This window comes from Macaca mulatta, chromosome 16 (genome assembly GCF_049350105.2).
Source record: "Macaca mulatta isolate MMU2019108-1 chromosome 16, T2T-MMU8v2.0, whole genome shotgun sequence".
NCBI classification, from domain to species: Eukaryota; Metazoa; Chordata; class Mammalia; order Primates; family Cercopithecidae; genus Macaca; species Macaca mulatta.
In genome coordinates this window covers 41,943,407-41,949,406 of record NC_133421.1, presented here as the reverse complement: position 1 = coordinate 41,949,406, position 6,000 = coordinate 41,943,407, and positions in this window count along the sequence as shown.

Here is a 6,000-nt window from a genome sequence, read left to right as displayed (position 1 = left end):
AAAAGGGGGCTTTGCTCAATAACTAGATGCTCCATATTTTTTCTAACTCAGACTAACTGTAACTGTAGTAACTCTTCCCTTGCTCCACTTGGGTAGGTAAGCAGCCTCATTCTATTAGTAAAGACAGGGATACGATGGTGCAAATCTCTTTTTTTTTGACCCCTGTGATTGCTAAACTATTTATAAAATTTTAGTAAGAAGCTACATTAAATAATATGGTGAGATCTCAGTAACAAATGCAAACCATGAGTAAGAATGCTGTTACTTTTCAATACATTTAAGGTTCTTAAGTCAAGCAACACTACCCAGTGTTCTCTCCCAAATAATCACTATTGGTCCATGTGTAGTAAACTGGGAAAATACCATTCTTCATTTTTATCCAAGTTGGCCATCAAGGAATTTCACAGTTAGTTCCTCAGACTTAACTAATGGTGAAGGAACAAAGATTCAACCATAATGGTAAAATGCAAACCAACCAATCCAGACACTAACAATGTCAGAGGGCTTAGAAAATGCCAATAAAGGACTTCACCTTTTTACAAACACAGCACACATTACTGAAGCTGTGCCACATTACTACCTTACAGACCATGACATCATTTAGAATTAATGGGTGGAGTCCAAGTAATCAACCACTAAGACAGTTTACTCACATGTACCTCCTCTGAGGTTATTTTGATAAAAAGTGAAACATATACATAAACATTCTTATAACTGATTGTATGCCTCTTAAAGAACCTAACCATCAAAGTTTCCATCTAATTAGCCAGTCTGGATTTATAATAGCGTTCAATTTGCTTCAAATAGGAATAGTTCAAATTAGTTTCAGCGAAGACCTACCTCATTTGGGCTACAAATTTCTGCCTCAATATGACTACTACTTCTGCTTAGTAAAATAGACATTTTACCCTGAGAATACATGAGACTAACCGAACAGATTTAAAGAGAGATGGTTCAGATTTCTCAAACTAATTTAGTTCCAAACTATTCTTTTCCAGAGTTAAGAAAATGAAAAGCTTTTCCTTTCTAGACTAAAATATTATGCAAAAATGTATAGAGCCAAGAGTAAGAAAAAAATAGTAGTTACTAAAAGCAATTATCTTACTGAAGAATTTTTTTTTTTAATGTTACTTTAAAACTTAATCTACTTTCTAACAAAAATGCCAGGTAAAAAAAATAAAGACAGATGTTTTAGGGCTTAAACACTTGGAAAAGGTGGATATATTTAAAGTTATTGGGAAGCTCAAACCGAAGTCCTACTTTCTCCATTTCCTACATATTGGTTTGAATTAGATCCATAATAAGGTGTCTAAGAGCTTAAGACACTAGTTTAGAAAATTCAGCACTAATCACAAAATTAATGAATATCCATTATGTACACGACCATACAACATCAAGTGCTTATTTTGCCAAGAAACATCACACAGAAGTCAGATGACTTCTTTGCTATAAAAACAAAAGGTTGTTATTTAAATGATTTAATGACAGAAACTGAAATACTGAGAAAGGGTTTTAAAAAAGGAGTAAACTTTACTGTCATGAGATAGTTAGCATAAGTGGAATTGGGGGAATGTTTACTTATAAAAATCTGCCCTATAGCCAAATAGCCTTAAAACTGAATCCCCTTTCAAAGGACTTTTCCATAAAAGTTACAATGAGGAGCAAACAAATTTCAATTTGGAATAACGCAGAAAGATTATTCAGTATTAGGTCAATAACTACAACCTTTTAAAAAAGACATACATGTCTGTATAAATTTTAGGGTATCTACTTCTAGGGTACATGTCTACTTTCATCAGCTTATTCAAACAAAATTTTGACTCGGTTAAAGTGGTGACTTCACCATTTTCTTTCATTTGCCAAGTTTTACCAGTGGATGTTACAGACACCTAAAAATTACATAATTATCGAAATCTTATTTGTCTGAGTCAGAGAAATACAAAAAAAAAAAAAAAAAAAAGGAACTATCTGTAACTATCTTAGTTATCTATATATATTACCTTCAACAAATTATGACATTACTAAATTCCTCCCACCCCAGTACTCAAGCAGATAAGAGCCTGTATTTCCAGCACACTTTTTTCAATTATCACCATTAGAATTACGACAAGCAACTTAGAAAGATTTCAGCATACTGGGGGATGGTAGGTAATAGAGAAAACAGATCTCCAATTAAGGACTCTTACATGTTGATTACTGAGGTTATAAAATAGTTGAATGGAATATTTTGTCATGGAAGCAACAAAATTCTTTAAATATTAAAATCCTTTTACAGTGAAAAACATGTTATTTAACAAGTCAAAATTTGTAATTCACTTAATGCATATTTTTTCTTTATGCTTCCAAGAATGAAAACCATATACAAACAATTCCAGGTTTGCTAAATGCTACACTGTTCATTGTTACTGCTCAGAGTAAACTGCTATCTGGATAGAATGGTGGCTCAAACACAAGAAACAAAAGTAATTCAGGTTTGTTTTTGGCCTCTCTTCCATTTCTCTAATTATTCCCTACAACACACACACACACACACACACCTTTTCTCACCAAATAAAAGCAAATTTTAGTTGGAAACAAATGTGCATACTTTTCACATGTCCATAAAACATTGTTCAGTGAGGCTGAAAATGAACCTCAAAATAATCACTCCAAAACCATAGTTTATTATACTTTACCACATGATCAGGTATCAAATTTCAGTTTGGATACCTGAAATTAGCAATCCATCCATGCTGAAAGGTCTGTAACACCCAAATTCTCGTTGTATCAACTGTATGGTCTATATCCCCACATACACAAAGCACGCACAAAGACACCACCTTCCCACCTTAACAGGGCTCTACATTAACATTTGCTCTAATGTGGTGAGGCTTGAAAATATTTAAAATTAAGCATTTCCAGATGACCTTTTAGCCTTAACATTCAATGCATAAGTTAGTGAATAAGAATGCAGACTTTGGCCAGGCGCAGTGGCTCACGCCTGTAATCCCAGCACTTTAGGAGGCTGAGGCAGGCGGATCACAAAGTTAGGAGATCGAGACCATCCTGGCTAACATGGTGAAACCCTGTCTCTACTAAAAATACAAAAAATTAGCCGGGCGTGGTGGCACATGCCTGTAGTCCCAGCTACTCGGGAGGCTGAGACAGGAGAATCGCTTGAACCCAGGCCAAGATTGCGCCACTGCAATCCAGCCTGGGTGACAGAGCGAGACTCTGTCTCAAAAAAAAAAAAAAAAAAAAAAACAGATTTTGGCCAGGTGTGGTGGCTCACACCTATTGTTCTCTCAGCACTTGGGGAGGCTGAGGACGGGTGGATCACCTGAGGTCAGGAGTTTGAGACCAGCCTGGCCAACATGGCAAAACCCCGTCCCTACTAAAACATATTTAAAAAATAGCCAGATATGGTGGCAGGAGCCTATAATCCCAGCTACTCAGGAGGCTGAAGCAGGAGAATCACTTGAACCTGGGAGGTAGAGGCTGCAGTGAGCCGAGATCGCACCACTGCACTCCATCCTGGGCGGTAAGAGTGAAACTCCGTCTTAAAAAAAAAAAAAAAATGCAGATTTCAGTATCCAGTGGCATTTCCAACGATTAAACTTATCCTTGAGGTTAAATTTAATAGTTTATGGAGAAAATAAAACCAGTAAGATTTTCCTAAAAGTGAAAGTAGAAAATTTGAATAAAACATTTCATGTCTCCAAATCAAAAACATCCAATTTTGTGAATTTACTAAAGTTCAATATAGTAACACAAGCTTTACTGAAGCTGTTAATTATGTAACACAAAGCAAATTACATAGAAATGCATATGAAATACTTAGGTTTATTAACACCACAGTCAAACGTGAATATTAATATAGAGCCTTCTCTGCCAAAAGAGTATAAAAATCCTAAGTTTAATTAAATTTAGGGGCCTTCACCAAACTTGCTGCAAGTTTGGGGACATAAATATCCAACAGCCATAAAGCTGTGAAAGCCCCTATAAGGAATAAAATAAATCCCACTTGCCTCAGACTGAACAGGGCAACACTGAGACTCAGCCTCAGCCTGTCCTATGGCAGGGCTATAGGAAGAAGAAAATTTTAATTTTAGAAAAACAGTTCCCAATTAATTTAAAAGACATGCATTAAATTTAAAAAAAAAAAAAAAATCCCAATGATCAAGCAAGCAAAAGGAGCAGCTTTGTTTTTAAAACTACTGTCCACTACAATTCCATTCTGAGCCCGTACTTCTTTTTGTTGGGGAATCCCCCTCCCCAATTAAGTTTCATTAAGGTGAGTCTAAGTTCAAAATGTAACTTAGTGGAATAGGAGTACAGTAGGAATATTTTAATCATACCTAATGGCAAATGTGTGAGAGACTACTAAAATACTAAGTATTTAAATCAAATAATTCCAGCAGCCACTCAAAAATTAATCCTCACCTGCTGTGGCCTTGTTACTGTTACACAGTATAAAAACTTATACAACAGAAACTAGTGCCAGACAAAATGTTTGTTTTTCTAAAAGGGGTGGATGTAAGGTAGAGCCAAAGCTGCCAGCCCTACTAACCTTACAGCTTCCTTAATTATGGCAATCAGCTTGAATTATCAAGTCCCAAAACCTGTCTTCTGTGAGGGCAGTTCACATCCACTTTGACTCAACTTCATCTATTACTTAAGGAAATTTGAGTCAGAGTCAATTATATGAATGTAATTTGCTCTACTCATGATTCAACCACGCTATGGACCCCAGAAGCATTTAGATAAAAGGTATTTTCTAGAAGCTTAATTATGCCTGGATGCATGCAAAAATTACCCTTCAAATATATTAAATGGGTACACCACCTCTGAGCCTATAGCTACAAACTCAGGAACTCATGAGCTTAAGTTTTATGTGCCAATGCCTAACACTTTCAATTAATTTTTAATTAGAATTCTATCCCATATTAAAAATTTCCATTTTTGCCCATCAGACATATACAGAGAGCAAAAAACTTTGCTATAAAGTATCAGCCTTCTTTGCATAAAATGCAAATAAAGTTTCACGTAATTTCTGAAACAGGTCTACTAAACCTATTGCAGTTTGTCAATAACCCTGTACATGAAATTCTTGAGAATTTGGGAGAGCATCCCTTACTTAATCATTGTAAATTTAATCTCACCATTTTTATCTTAAAGATTTTCAACACGAGTTTTTCTTCGGCAGTATATTAAGTGTGCTGCCAAATCAAAGCAGCATGTATTAATTTTGAAACCATTTAGGTAGGCAGAGGTTCAGAGGGGAAAGTGGTTTGAGACTTGGTGGCTGGCAGAAGGAAGAAATACATTCTTGGCAAAATATGGTAGTTTTACTTTCAAACTACGAAAATTTTTGTACCACTATGGTACCACAAGCACAGGAGCCATAAAATCATTGAAGCCAAATAATCAGGTATTTAAATTTATTTTTTGACAGTCTCGCTCTGTTGCCCAGGCTGGAGTGAACATAGCTCACCGCAGCCTTGACCTCCTGTGCTCAAGTGATCCTCCTCCCTCAGCCTCTGGAGCAGGTAGGACCACAGACACACACTAAAGTGCCTGGCTAATTTTTAAATGTTTTGTACAGGTGGGGTTTTCCCATGTTGGCCAGGCTGGTCTCAAACTCCTGGACTCAAGCAATCCTCCCACCTCAGCCTTCCAGAGGGCTGGGATTACAGGCGTGAGCCACTGCACCCAGCCAATAAGAGTTAAAATAGCATTCAGCTTTATAATACTTGCAATGTTTTGCTTAAAGGTATGACTTCTACCTGTCACATATATACAAACTCTTTTGTGATGGCTAAATCACTTTTCAATATATTTTCCTTCAAAGTTAAAGCCCTTTTTTCGTTACAACTTCAGAGTTCCTGTCTTTTATCTATACCTTCACAGTAAAGTTATAAAGAAATGTTACCATTTTCTTGGAAGTCTTAACTTTACAATGAGAAAAACTTGAGTTCATTATATTAATACTTTGCACAGGTTATTTGATGCCTAAAAAAT